General features: G+C 45.3%; 4 non-coding genes and 1 pseudogene across 4 annotated transcripts; all 5 read left to right on the top strand.

Annotated features, from left to right (window-relative positions):
* The first annotated feature begins 1544 nt into the window (after positions 1-1544).
* LOC135054083 (small nucleolar RNA U3) lies at positions 1545-1676 on the top strand (annotated as a pseudogene).
* A 1773-nt stretch (positions 1677-3449) lies between these two features.
* Positions 3450-3660, top strand: LOC135054021 (small nucleolar RNA U3). Its single transcript, XR_010243300.1, has one exon. It is a non-coding gene; the product is annotated as a small nucleolar RNA U3 (small nucleolar RNA).
* A 3016-nt stretch (positions 3661-6676) lies between these two features.
* LOC135052936 (small nucleolar RNA U3) lies at positions 6677-6896 on the top strand. The gene has a single exon (XR_010242358.1). It is a non-coding gene; the product is annotated as a small nucleolar RNA U3 (small nucleolar RNA).
* A 3016-nt stretch (positions 6897-9912) lies between these two features.
* On the top strand, positions 9913-10132 carry LOC135052935 (small nucleolar RNA U3). Its single transcript, XR_010242357.1, has one exon. It is a non-coding gene; the product is annotated as a small nucleolar RNA U3 (small nucleolar RNA).
* Positions 10133-13147: 3015 nt separating this feature from the next.
* Positions 13148-13367, top strand: LOC135052991 (small nucleolar RNA U3). Its single transcript, XR_010242404.1, has one exon. It is a non-coding gene; the product is annotated as a small nucleolar RNA U3 (small nucleolar RNA).
* The last annotated feature ends 1139 nt before the right edge of the window (positions 13368-14506 follow it).

The following is a 14506-nucleotide window of genomic DNA, read 5'->3' as shown; positions in this document are numbered from 1 at the left end:
TTGTACGGCAAGCAGTAGCAGCCATTAGATCACTTGCGTGAACATCGCCCATCTGAGCAACCAGGTTACTCAGGATGGCCTGGGGTTTCACTCTGCCAAGACCAGGAATTCTGCACTGGAGGACGCAGACCCTGGCCTTGGCAAGCCTACAAAACAGGGGTGGGATAACACCATTTTGGCCACAGCATGTGAATCATGTTGAGGCTTAGGGGGCCCTGCGAGCAATCTCGCAGTCACAGATCACCAAACATCACAGTTGTATGGAAACGGCTGCGTTTGCGTACAACTCTGAATTAGACCCTCTGTTTCACAACCTATTTATGTACATGCTCACAAGACATAGGGATGGACGTTTGAGGTCGATGGCTACCAATCAACAGTCTTTCCAATTCGATCAAAGTACCCTTTTCCACTAAATTGCGAGGATTCGATGGTTGCCAATCCGATGTTCAGGTACTTCTGTGCATTTGCGGACACCCGGAAAGGGGTGTCCGCAGCTCAGGTAAATGCACGCTTGCACAAAGCTCTGAAAGATTCTACACATGTTCACAGTAAAGCAATTGATGGTTACACCATTGCAATCATTCAATGTGCATGGCTGCGTTTGATGTCATCAGCCCGGCAACCAATTAATGCCAGGCTTCCGATGTCCATACCTGCTGTGGCGTGATGGGAAGCCTTCCGGGGAGCAGAGGACACATTATTTTGGAAGCATTTGTGATGTAAGGTAGAGTAGTTGCAACATTTCAGTACATATTTCGGGGAACCCCCTTTTTTTAATATGAAAACCATTTAGAGGAAATCCATGCCAAATGAAGGCTAGCAGTGAAACTAACATGGTTCATTTGAATATCTTTATGGCTTTATTACAAATTACACCCAAAAGCAAGCAGGAGGTGGTTTGTATGTCATTTGTCGTGTTTATTCCCCATGTTTACTCATTTTTGTCATAAAAGAAAGATATAAAAGGTAGTATCTTTGTTACATTAATATTATGTAATCTATCGCTCTTATTACTCTTCAAATACCAGCCTACATATGAGGTTCTGTTGCATCGAACATCCCCCCAGCGTAAAATGAACTAACAGTAGAGGAACAGAAACAAAAGCACCCATCCCACAGCAAATATAACATGATCGTTAGTGATCTACCAAGCAGAATTGTCACCATGCCAGAAAAGCACGTGTTTAGACTTTGTTTTTCTCTATAACATATGTTTGGTTTTGTGATCCTGACATTCTGTGTGCATAGTCCGTTATTAGCTGAGGCTGTTGTTGCTGCTTTAAGCTGTGTCTCGGCTGTTTCAGAGGTGCTTCCTGGTTGGCCAGAGTATCTTAAATATGCAGATGAGCAAGTGAGTGCACAATCATAGAAGAATACATTCTGTAAGAAAAGCTGAGTCCATCGTTGGTCCACATTTTAAAGGCAGCATAGTTTCTTACTATCTTCAAGATATGTTCAACTGTGAGATCATTTTAAAAATCTCCATTATATTAAAAAGACTCTCCTTCCCACAGCAGTAAAAATGCTAGGCTGTTATGGTTAAGACTATACTTTCAGGGATCATTTCTATAGTTTTTAACTTTTGGAAATGTGCTCTAAAGTAGGGATGGACATCGAAAGCAAACCATCATATGATGGCAATGTTCCACCATTGAAACTTTCGATGCAATGGTTACTAACCATCACATCAAAAGTATTCGATGGTGAAAACTATTTATATGACTAGTTCATGCGCGAAAGCCTGCATTTTCGTTTGCAATGTGGGAATTGGGATCGGGGACAGGGCCAGACTATGAGCAACATATTACTTTATCACTGGACATTGTGTGTATAATATACATATATAATATACACACAATGCCCAATGATGAAGTAACATTACCCCATCAGTGCCAGATATACAATGCCCCCACAGTGCCAGAGATACATTGCCCCCACTGTGCCAGATATACAATGCCCCCACAGTGCCAGATATGCAATGCCCCCACAGTGCCAGATATACATTGCCCCCACAGTGCCAGATATACATTGCCCCCACTGTGCCAGATATACAATGCCCCCACAGTGCCAGATATACAATGCCCCCACAGTGCCAGATATACAATGCTCCACTGTGCCAGATATACATTGCCCCCACTGTGCCAGATATACATTGCCCCCACTGTGCCAGATATACATTGCCCCCACTGTGCCAGATATACATTGCCCCCACTGTGCCAGATATACAATGCCCCCACAGTGCCAGATATACAATGCCCCCACTGTGTCAGATATACAATGCCCCCACTGTGTCAGATATACAATACTCCCCTGTGGCAGATATACATTGCCCCCACAGTACCAGATATACAATGCCCCCACTGTGTCAGATATACAATACTCCCCTGTGGCAGATATACATTGTCCCACTGTGCGCTCATTGCCCCCCACCCCTTGCCGCTGGCTCTGTTTCTTCTATGTGAGGGGAGGAGAGCGTAGCATAGCGTCTCTCTTGCCCCTCAATTCTCTTTGATGCCCGGTCTCACTCTCCAACGGCGGCGGGGTCAATCTGAAATGATGCGCCGGTTCGTTAGCCAATCAGAGCTCGCGCACCGGCAGCCAATCAGGAGCCGCGGCTGCCGGTCCATGAGCTCTGATTGGCTAGTTAACAGGTGCCTTATTCAGATTGACCGCGCCGCCGCCGATGGAGAGTGAGACTGGGCATCCAAGAGAATTGAGGGGCAGGAGAGGCACTGCGCTGCGCTCTCCTCCCCTCACACAGAACGAAGCCAGCGGAATGCAGTATTGTGGACGACCCAGCGGTACGGCGTACCGGCTGGGAATTTCTTACAATAATGTGGATGGCAACTTGCTCAGTGCGCGGTTTGCTTTGCTGTCTCACATGGGACCAATTCCGATGATTATGGTGTGGAGTTTGTATGTTCTTTCCATGGTTTTTGTGTTTTCTCTTGGTTTTTCCCACAGTCCAAAACATACTCAAGCAAGGACTTTGTCCATAGCCCTCCTAAATTATTCCCCCTGATCAGTGGTGGTGTATAGCTGGAGTGATATAAAGATCAGTGAGGTCACTCTGTCTCCTCTGAATCCTCCTGAGCTCCGAGTGTCTGTGGCTTCTGCTGCTGCAGGGTAAGTAAGGTCTGGGATCTGATTGGCTCTCTGAGTCAGTGAGAGCCAATCAGAGCTTGCAGTGGGCCATGTTGCCTAGCAGCAGTCTAGAGAGGGAAGGGGGTGAGGGGACTGGCTGAGCAGGCTCATGTCTGAAACAGACAGCCTCCAACGGACTTAGGAAGTTTCCCTGATAGACACAGCAGCAAGGGAAGGCATAGCTATTTGGAATAAGAAAAAAACAAGCCACCATCGGAAGACCATCGAATGACTATCATTCGATGGTGAAAAACATCGGGAGGGCACCATTAAATGCTAAAAACACTACCATCGAAACGAAAACATCGATGGTTCTGAAACATCGACCATCGATGTCCATCCCTACTCTAAAGTGTCCAGACCTACCAACCATGAGGAAGAGCAATAGTAATCTTTTCTGAGCGCGAAGTGAGCTCTCAGTGCTGCTTCATTGTAGCTGCTGTTTGCTTTTGATGACCGTTCCTTTTCTTCTATCATGGGAGAAATGGAGGAAGAGATTACAAGCTGAGTGGTTGTTTTTAATGCTTGTTAATGACAGATTTTCTTATGGCTCCATGTGTACTGCTATTGTCATGTGGCATGATGTGATGTGCCCAAAAACATTGATAATGTGCTCATGTCAAAGGATCCCTGCAAGGGACATGGTGACATCACCAAACATTAGGAACAAGCCATCGGAACAAAGGGGCCGATGGTTTCCACTTCTACAGAATCAAATTGAAAAGGACTGTCAATTGGAGGGAACAAAAAAAATATTGATGATTGTGGATCATTGCTTTCTGATGTCCATTCCTGTTGTGTGGCAAATTCAGGCACATTAGTAGTGATTTATCCCTATTACTGAGCTGGCTTTATATCTTCAAAATATTTTCAAGTGAAGCTTATTTGGGGATTGTCACTTCAAACTGGAAGTATTCTTAACACTATATGGCAAGTGCAGTTCTGCATGAATGGCCAGCAGGTGGTGCTCCATGTAACACTGCAGCTCTCTGCTCTGAGCTCCAGCACAAAAAAATAAAAGCAAAACTGTCACGACTCATGGCATTGTCCCCTTCTCTGCACATAGGCACCTGGCACTCCTGTCACGGCAGTGTCCCCCTCTACTGCATCCATACACCCGAGTCTCCTGTCGCGGCAGTGTCTGCCTTGGGCATGAAGGGCCCACCGGGGAACTGCAATGGTAGGGGACCGTATTTTAGGATGTGGACAGTCTCCAGAGGGGGGGGGTGGCCTGCTGCCACAGAGGCTTGGCTAATCATTTTATAGTAAAAACTGCTTGTTCATGCTTAATAATGTACCAGATTAATAACAGTAATGCAGAAAAAACACCATAGTCCTGTGCACTATAAGGCAACATGTGCGTAATCTATCATTCAAGTGCACAATCTGGAACCTGATCCCTAGAAGAGAAGGTGGGGCCCGCCGAGGGTTTCCCCTGTGCCCCTGCTGGACAGTCCAACCCTCTGTCACGGCATCATGTCCACTGCTCTGTATGCAGGACTTGATTCAAAGATGTACATAAAGCAAATGGTTTATGTACGTCTACGATGGTGGGCGCATGTGTGATCGCACGCAGTGTCCTCTGTGACGCAAGTCTGATGGACAGTCTGCAGACGTGTGGGGTGGGTAGATTTCACTAAAACAGGAAGTTGTACCTCTATTTTCTGGGAGTGGCGAGGCCAGGCTCTGCATCGTCTGATGCAAATTTCCTGGCCCCAGCAGCGCAAACAGCCTGGCCATCCTGAGTACTCGGTTGATGTTTACGCAATTGATCCGATGCTGTCTCTTTGGATGCAGAAGCACCCTGAGGACGCTTCGAGCTGTTGTACGTACTGTAGGGCTCCTGCCTGAAGCATCCAAAGGGCACTCCAGGTGGCACTGCTGCAGCAATACTGACTGCAGGGCAGCACCGATCGCAGACCCCTAGTTATGGCCCTGGTCCAGTGTAAGTGCTGAGTTTCTAGGTCTGATTATAAGTTGTACGGCAAGCAGTAGCAGCCATTAGATCACTTGCGTGAACATCGCCCATCTGAGCAACCAGGTTACTCAGGATGGCCTGGGGTTTCACTCTGCCAAGACCAGGAATTCTGCACTGGAGGACGCAGACCCTGGCCTCGGCAAGCCTACAAAACAGGGGTGGGATAACACCATTTTGGCCACAGCATGTGAATCATGTTGAGGCTTAGGGGGCCCTGCGAGCAATCTCGCAGTCACAGATCACCAAACATCACAGTTGTATGGAAACGGCTGCGTTTGCGTACAACTCTGAATTAGACCCTCTGTTTCACAACCTATTTATGTGCATGCTCACAAGACATAGGGATGGACGTTTGAGGTCGATGGCTACCAATCAACAGTCTTTCCAATTCGATCAAAGTACCCTTTTCCACTAAATTGCGAGGATTCGATGGTTGCCAATCCGATGTTCAGGTACTTCTGTGCATTTGCGGACACCCGGAAAGGGGTGTCCGCAGCTCAGGTAAATGCACGCTTGCACAAAGCTCTGAAAGATTCTACACATGTTCACAGTAAAGCAATTGATGGTTACACCATTGCAATCATTCAATGTGCATGGCTGCGTTTGATGTCATCAGCCCGGCAACCAATTAATGCCAGGCTTCCGATGTCCATACCTGCTGTGGCGTGATGGGAAGCCTTCCGGGGAGCAGAGGACACATTATTTTGGAAGCATTTGTGATGTAAGGTAGAGTAGTTGCAACATTTCAGTACATATTTCGGGGAACCCCCTTTTTTTTAATATGAAAACCATTTAGAGGAAATCCATGCCAAATGAAGGCTAGCAGTGAAACTAACATGGTTCATTTGAATATCTTTATGGTTTTATTACAAATTACACCCAAAAGCAAGCAGGAGGTGGTTTGTATGTCATTTGTCGTGTTTATTCCCCATGTTTACTCATTTTTGTCATAAAAGAAAGATATAAAAGGTAGTATCTTTGTTACATTAATATTATGTAATCTATCGCTCTTATTACTCTTCAAATACCAGCCTACATATGAGGTTCTGTTGCATCGAACATCCCCCCAGCGTAAAATGAACTAACAGTAGAGGAACAGAAACAAAAGCACCCATCCCACAGCAAATATAACATAATCGTTAGTGATCTACCAAGCAGAATTGTCACCATGCCAGAAAAGCACGTGTTTAGACTTTGTTTTTCTCTATAACATATGTTTGGTTTTGTGATCCTGACATTCTGTGTGCATAGTCCGTTATTAGCTGAGGCTGTTGTTGCTGCTTTAAGCTGTGTCTCGGCTGTTTCAGAGGTGCTTCCTGGTTGGCCAGAGTATCTTAAATATGCAGATGAGCAAGTGAGTGCACAATCATAGAAGAATACATTCTGTAAGAAAAGCTGAGTCCATCGTTGGTCCACATTTTAAAGGCAGCATAGTTTCTTACTATCTGATATATTCAAGATATGTTCAACTGTGAGATCATTTTAAAAATCTCCATTATATTAAAAAGACTCTCCTTCCCACAGCAGTAAAAATGCTAGGCTGTTATGGTTAAGACTATACTTTCAGGGATCATTTCTATAGTTTTTAACTTTTGGAAATGTGCTCTAAAGTGTCCAGACCTACCAACCATGAGGAAGAGCAATAGTAATCTTTTCTGAGCGCGAAGTGAGCTCTCAGTGCTGCTTCATTGTAGCTGCTGTTTGCTTTTGATGACCGTTCCTTTTCTTCTATCATGGGAGAAATGGAGGAAGAGATTACAAGCTGAGTGGTTGTTTTTAATGCTTGTTAATGACAGATTTTCTTATGGCTCCATGTGTACTGCTATTGTCATGTGGCATGATGCGATGTGCCCAAAAACATTGATAATGTGCTCATGTCAAAGGATCCCTGCAAGGGACATGGTGACATCACCAAACATTAGGAACAAGCCATCGGAACAAAGGGGCCGATGGTTTCCACTTCTACAGAATCAAATTGAAAAGGACTGTCAATTGGAGGGAACAAAAAAAATATTGATGATTGTGGATCATTGCTTTCTGATGTCCATTCCTGTTGTGTGGCAAATTCAGGCACATTAGTAGTGATTTATCCCTATTACTGAGCTGGCTTTATATCTTCAAAATATTTTCAAGTGAAGCTTATTTGGGGATTGTCACTTCAAACTGGAAGTATTCTTAACACTATATGGCAAGTGCAGTTCTGCATGAATGGCCAGCAGGTGGTGCTCCATGTAACACTGCAGCTCTCTGCTCTGAGCTCCAGCACAAAAAAATAAAAGCAAAACTGTCACGACTCATGGCATTGTCCCCTTCTCTGCACATAGGCACCTGGCACTCCTGTCACGGCAGTGTCCCCCTCTACTGCATCCATACACCCGAGTCTCCTGTCGCGGCAGTGTCTGCCTTGGGCATGAAGGGCCCACCGGGGAACTGCAATGGTAGGGGACCGTATTTTAGGATGTGGACAGTCTCCAGAGGGGGGGGGTGGCCAGCTGCCACAGAGGCTTGGCTAATCATTTTATAGTAAAAACTGCTTGTTCATGCTTAATAATGTACCAGATTAATAACAGTAATGCAGAAAAAACACCATAGTCCTGTGCACTATAAGGCAACATGTGCGTAATCTATCATTCAAGTGCACAATCTGGAACCTGATCCCTAGAAGAGAAGGTGGGGCCCGCCGAGGGTTTCCCCTGTGCCCCTGCTGGACAGTCCAACCCTCTGTCACGGCATCATGTCCACTGCTCTGTATGCAGGACTTGATTCAAAGATGTACATAAAGCAAATGGTTTATGTACGTCTACGATGGTGGGCGCATGTGTGATCGCACGCAGTGTCCTCTGTGACGCAAGTCTGATGGACAGTCTGCAGACGTGTGGGGTGGGTAGATTTCACTAAAACAGGAAGTTGTACCTCTATTTTCTGGGAGTGGCGAGGCCAGGCTCTGCATCGTCTGATGCAAATTTCCTGGCCCCAGCAGCGCAAACAGCCTGGCCATCCTGAGTACTCGGTTGATGTTTACGCAATTGATCCGATGCTGTCTCTTTGGATGCAGAAGCACCCTGAGGACGCTTCGAGCTGTTGTACGTACTGTAGGGCTCCTGCCTGAAGCATCCAAAGGGCACTCCAGGTGGCACTGCTGCAGCAATACTGACTGCAGGGCAGCACCGATCGCAGACCCCTAGTTATGGCCCTGGTCCAGTGTAAGTGCTGAGTTTCTAGGTCTGATTATAAGTTGTACGGCAAGCAGTAGCAGCCATTAGATCACTTGCGTGAACATCGCCCATCTGAGCAACCAGGTTACTCAGGATGGCCTGGGGTTTCACTCTGCCAAGACCAGGAATTCTGCACTGGAGGACGCAGACCCTGGCCTCGGCAAGCCTACAAAACAGGGGTGGGATAACACCATTTTGGCCACAGCATGTGAATCATGTTGAGGCTTAGGGGGCCCTGCGAGCAATCTCGCAGTCACAGATCACCAAACATCACAGTTGTATGGAAACGGCTGCGTTTGCGTACAACTCTGAATTAGACCCTCTGTTTCACAACCTATTTATGTACATGCTCACAAGACATAGGGATTGACGTTTGAGGTCGATGGCTACCAATCAACAGTCTTTCCAATTCGATCAAAGTACCCTTTTCCACTAAATTGCGAGGATTCGATGGTTGCCAATCCGATGTTCAGGTACTTCTGTGCATTTGCGGACACCCGGAAAGGGGTGTCCGCAGCTCAGGTAAATGCACGCTTGCACAAAGCTCTGAAAGATTCTACACATGTTCACAGTAAAGCAATTGATGGTTACACCATTGCAATCATTCAATGTGCATGGCTGCGTTTGATGTCATCAGCCCGGCAACCAATTAATGCCAGGCTTCCGATGTCCATACCTGCTGTGGCGTGATGGGAAGCCTTCCGGGGAGCAGAGGACACATTATTTTGGAAGCATTTGTGATGTAAGGTAGAGTAGTTGCAACATTTCAGTACATATTTCGGGGAACCCCCTTTTTTTTAATATGAAAACCATTTAGAGGAAATCCATGCCAAATGAAGGCTAGCAGTGAAACTAACATGGTTCATTTGAATATCTTTATGGTTTTATTACAAATTACACCCAAAAGCAAGCAGGAGGTGGTTTGTATGTCATTTGTCGTGTTTATTCCCCATGTTTACTCATTTTTGTCATAAAAGAAAGATATAAAAGGTAGTATCTTTGTTACATTAATATTATGTAATCTATCGCTCTTATTACTCTTCAAATACCAGCCTACATATGAGGTTCTGTTGCATCGAACATCCCCCCAGCGTAAAATGAACTAACAGTAGAGGAACAGAAACAAAAGCACCCATCCCACAGCAAATATAACATGATCGTTAGTGATCTACCAAGCAGAATTGTCACCATGCCAGAAAAGCACGTGTTTAGACTTTGTTTTTCTCTATAACATATGTTTGGTTTTGTGATCCTGACATTCTGTGTGCATAGTCCGTTATTAGCTGAGGCTGTTGTTGCTGCTTTAAGCTGTGTCTCGGCTGTTTCAGAGGTGCTTCCTGGTTGGCCAGAGTATCTTAAATATGCAGATGAGCAAGTGAGTGCACAATCATAGAAGAATACATTCTGTAAGAAAAGCTGAGTCCATCGTTGGTCCACATTTTAAAGGCAGCATAGTTTCTTACTATCTGATATATTCAAGATATGTTCAACTGTGAGATCATTTTAAAAATCTCCATTATATTAAAAAGACTCTCCTTCCCACAGCAGTAAAAATGCTAGGCTGTTATGGTTAAGACTATACTTTCAGGGATCATTTCTATAGTTTTTAACTTTTGGAAATGTGCTCTAAAGTGTCCAGACCTACCAACCATGAGGAAGAGCAATAGTAATCTTTTCTGAGCGCGAAGTGAGCTCTCAGTGCTGCTTCATTGTAGCTGCTGTTTGCTTTTGATGACCGTTCCTTTTCTTCTATCATGGGAGAAATGGAGGAAGAGATTACAAGCTGAGTGGTTGTTTTTAATGCTTGTTAATGACAGATTTTCTTATGGCTCCATGTGTACTGCTATTGTCATGTGGCATGATGCGATGTGCCCAAAAACATTGATAATGTGCTCATGTCAAAGGATCCCTGCAAGGGACATGGTGACATCACCAAACATTAGGAACAAGCCATCGGAACAAAGGGGCCGATGGTTTCCACTTCTACAGAATCAAATTGAAAAGGACTGTCAATTGGAGGGAACAAAAAAAATATTGATGATTGTGGATCATTGCTTTCTGATGTCCATTCCTGTTGTGTGGCAAATTCAGGCACATTAGTAGTGATTTATCCCTATTACTGAGCTGGCTTTATATCTTCAAAATATTTTCAAGTGAAGCTTATTTGGGGATTGTCACTTCAAACTGGAAGTATTCTTAACACTATATGGCAAGTGCAGTTCTGCATGAATGGCCAGCAGGTGGTGCTCCATGTAACACTGCAGCTCTCTGCTCTGAGCTCCAGCACAAAAAAATAAAAGCAAAACTGTCACGACTCATGGCATTGTCCCCTTCTCTGCACATAGGCACCTGGCACTCCTGTCACGGCAGTGTCCCCCTCTACTGCATCCATACACCCGAGTCTCCTGTCGCGGCAGTGTCTGCCTTGGGCATGAAGGGCCCACCGGGGAACTGCAATGGTAGGGGACCGTATTTTAGGATGTGGACAGTCTCCAGAGGGGGGGGTGGCCAGCTGCCACAGAGGCTTGGCTAATCATTTTATAGTAAAAACTGCTTGTTCATGCTTAATAATGTACCAGATTAATAACAGTAATGCAGAAAAAACACCATAGTCCTGTGCACTATAAGGCAACATGTGCGTAATCTATCATTCAAGTGCACAATCTGGAACCTGATCCCTAGAAGAGAAGGTGGGGCCCGCCGAGGGTTTCCCCTGTGCCCCTGCTGGACAGTCCAACCCTCTGTCACGGCATCATGTCCACTGCTCTGTATGCAGGACTTGATTCAAAGATGTACATAAAGCAAATGGTTTATGTACGTCTACGATGGTGGGCGCATGTGTGATCGCACGCAGTGTCCTCTGTGATGCAAGTCTGATGGACAGTCTGCAGACGTGTGGGGTGGGTAGATTTCACTAAAACAGGAAGTTGTACCTCTATTTTCTGGGAGTGGCGAGGCCAGGCTCTGCATCGTCTGATGCAAATTTCCTGGCCCCAGCAGCGCAAACAGCCTGGCCATCCTGAGTACTCGGTTGATGTTTACGCAATTGATCCGATGCTGTCTCTTTGGATGCAGAAGCACCCTGAGGACGCTTCGAGCTGTTGTACGTACTGTAGGGCTCCTGCCTGAAGCATCCAAAGGGCACTCCAGGTGGCACTGCTGCAGCAATACTGACTGCAGGGCAGCACCGATCGCAGACCCCTAGTTATGGCCCTGGTCCAGTGTAAGTGCTGAGTTTCTAGGTCTGATTATAAGTTGTACGGCAAGCAGTAGCAGCCATTAGATCACTTGCGTGAACATCGCCCATCTGAGCAACCAGGTTACTCAGGATGGCCTGGGGTTTCACTCTGCCAAGACCAGGAATTCTGCACTGGAGGACTCAGACCCTGGCCTCGGCAAGCCTACAAAACAGGGGTGGGATAACACCATTTTGGCCACAGCATGTGAATCATGTTGAGGCTTAGGGGGCCCTGCGAGCAATCTCGCAGTCACAGATCACCAAACATCACAGTTGTATGGAAACGGCTGCGTTTGCGTACAACTCTGAATTAGACCCTCTGTTTCACAACCTATTTATGTACATGCTCACAAGACATAGGGATGGACGTTTGAGGTCGATGGCTACCAATCAACAGTCTTTCCAATTCGATCAAAGTACCCTTTTCCACTAAATTGCGAGGATTCGATGGTTGCCAATACGATGTTCAGGTACTTCTGTGCATTTGCGGACACCCGGAAAGGGGTGTCCGCAGCTCAGGTAAATGCACGCTTGCACAAAGCTCTGAAAGATTCTACACATGTTCACAGTAAAGCAATTGATGGTTACACCATTGCAATCATTCAATGTGCATGGCTGCGTTTGATGTCATCAGCCCGGCAACCAATTAATGCCAGGCTTCCGATGTCCATACCTGCTGTGGCGTGATGGGAAGCCTTCCGGGGAGCAGAGGACACATTATTTTGGAAGCATTTGTGATGTAAGGTAGAGTAGTTGCAACATTTCAGTACATATTTCGGGGAACCCCCTTTTTTTTAATATGAAAACCATTTAGAGGAAATCCATGCCAAATGAAGGCTAGCAGTGAAACTAACATGGTTCATTTGAATATCTTTATGGTTTTATTACAAATTACACCCAAAAGCAAGCAGGAGGTGGTTTGTATGTCATTTGTCGTGTTTATTCCCCATGTTTACTCATTTTTGTCATAAAAGAAAGATATAAAAGGTAGTATCTTTGTTACATTAATATTATGTAATCTATCGCTCTTATTACTCTTCAAATACCAGCCTACATATGAGGTTCTGTTGCATCGAACATCCCCCCAGCGTAAAATGAACTAACAGTAGAGGAACAGAAACAAAAGCACCCATCCCACAGCAAATATAACATGATCGTTAGTGATCTACCAAGCAGAATTGTCACCATGCCAGAAAAGCACGTGTTTAGACTTTGTTTTTCTCTATAACATATGTTTGGTTTTGTGATCCTGACATTCTGTGTGCATAGTCCGTTATTAGCTGAGGCTGTTGTTGCTGCTTTAAGCTGTGTCTCGGCTGTTTCAGAGGTGCTTCCTGGTTGGCCAGAGTATCTTAAATATGCAGATGAGCAAGTGAGTGCACAATCATAGAAGAATACATTCTGTAAGAAAAGCTGAGTCCATCGTTGGTCCACATTTTAAAGGCAGCATAGTTTCTTACTATCTGATATATTCAAGATATGTTCAACTGTGAGATCATTTTAAAAATCTCCATTATATTAAAAAGACTCTCCTTCCCACAGCAGTAAAAATGCTAGGCTGTTATGGTTAAGACTATACTTTCAGGGATCATTTCTATAGTTTTTAACTTTTGGAAATGTGCTCTAAAGTGTCCAGACCTACCAACCATGAGGAAGAGCAATAGTAATCTTTTCTGAGCGCGGAGTGAGCTCTCAGTGCTGCTTCATTGTAGCTGCTGTTTGCTTTTGATGACCGTTCCTTTTCTTCTATCATGGGAGAAATGGAGGAAGAGATTACAAGCTGAGTGGTTGTTTTTAATGCTTGTTAATGACAGATTTTCTTATGGCTCCATGTGTACTGCTATTGTCATGTGGCATGATGCGATGTGCCCAAAAACATTGATAATGTGCTCATGTCAAAGGATCCCTGCAAGGGACATGGTGACATCACCAAACATTAGGAACAAGCCATCGGAACAAAGGGGCCGATGGTTTCCACTTCTACAGAATCAAATTGAAAAGGACTGTCAATTGGAGGGAACAAAAAAAATATTGATGATTGTGGATCATTGCTTTCTGATGTCCATTCCTGTTGTGTGGCAAATTCAGGCACATTAGTAGTGATTTATCCCTATTACTGAGCTGGCTTTATATCTTCAAAATATTTTCAAGTGAAGCTTATTTGGGGATTGTCACTTCAAACTGGAAGTATTCTTAACACTATATGGCAAGTGCAGTTCTGCATGAATGGCCAGCAGGTGGTGCTCCATGTAACACTGAAGCTCTCTGCTCTGAGCTCCAGCACAAAAAAATAAAAGCAAAACTGTCACGACTCATGGCATTGTCCCCTTCTCTGCACATAGGCACCTGGCACTCCTGTCACGGCAGTGTCCCCCTCTACTGCATCCATACACCCGAGTCTCCTGTCGCGGCAGTGTCTGCCTTGGGCATGAAGGGCCCACCGGGGAACTGCAATGGTAGGGGACCGTATTTTAGGATGTGGACAGTCTCCAGAGGGGGGGGTGGCCAGCTGCCACAGAGGCTTGGCTAATCATTTTATAGTAAAAACTGCTTGTTCATGCTTAATAATGTACCAGATTAATAACAGTAATGCAGAAAAAACACCATAGTCCTGTGCACTATAAGGCAACATGTGCGTAATCTATCATTCAAGTGCACAATCTGGAACCTGATCCCTAGAAGAGAAGGTGGGGCCCGCCGAGGGTTTCCCCTGTGCCCCTGCTGGACAGTCCAACCCTCTGTCACGGCATCATGTCCACTGCTCTGTATGCAGGACTTGATTCAAAGATGTACATAAAGCAAATGGTTTATGTACGTCTACGATGGTGGGCGCATGTGTGATCGCACGCAGTGTCCTCTGTGACGCAAGTCTGATGGACAGTCTGCAGACGTGTGGGGTGGGTAGATTTCACTAAAACAGGAAGTTGT

This window comes from Pseudophryne corroboree, chromosome 2 (genome assembly GCF_028390025.1).
Source record: "Pseudophryne corroboree isolate aPseCor3 chromosome 2, aPseCor3.hap2, whole genome shotgun sequence".
Lineage (NCBI taxonomy): Eukaryota > Metazoa > Chordata > Amphibia > Anura > Myobatrachidae > Pseudophryne > Pseudophryne corroboree.
This window is presented reverse-complemented; position numbering and strand designations above follow the sequence as displayed.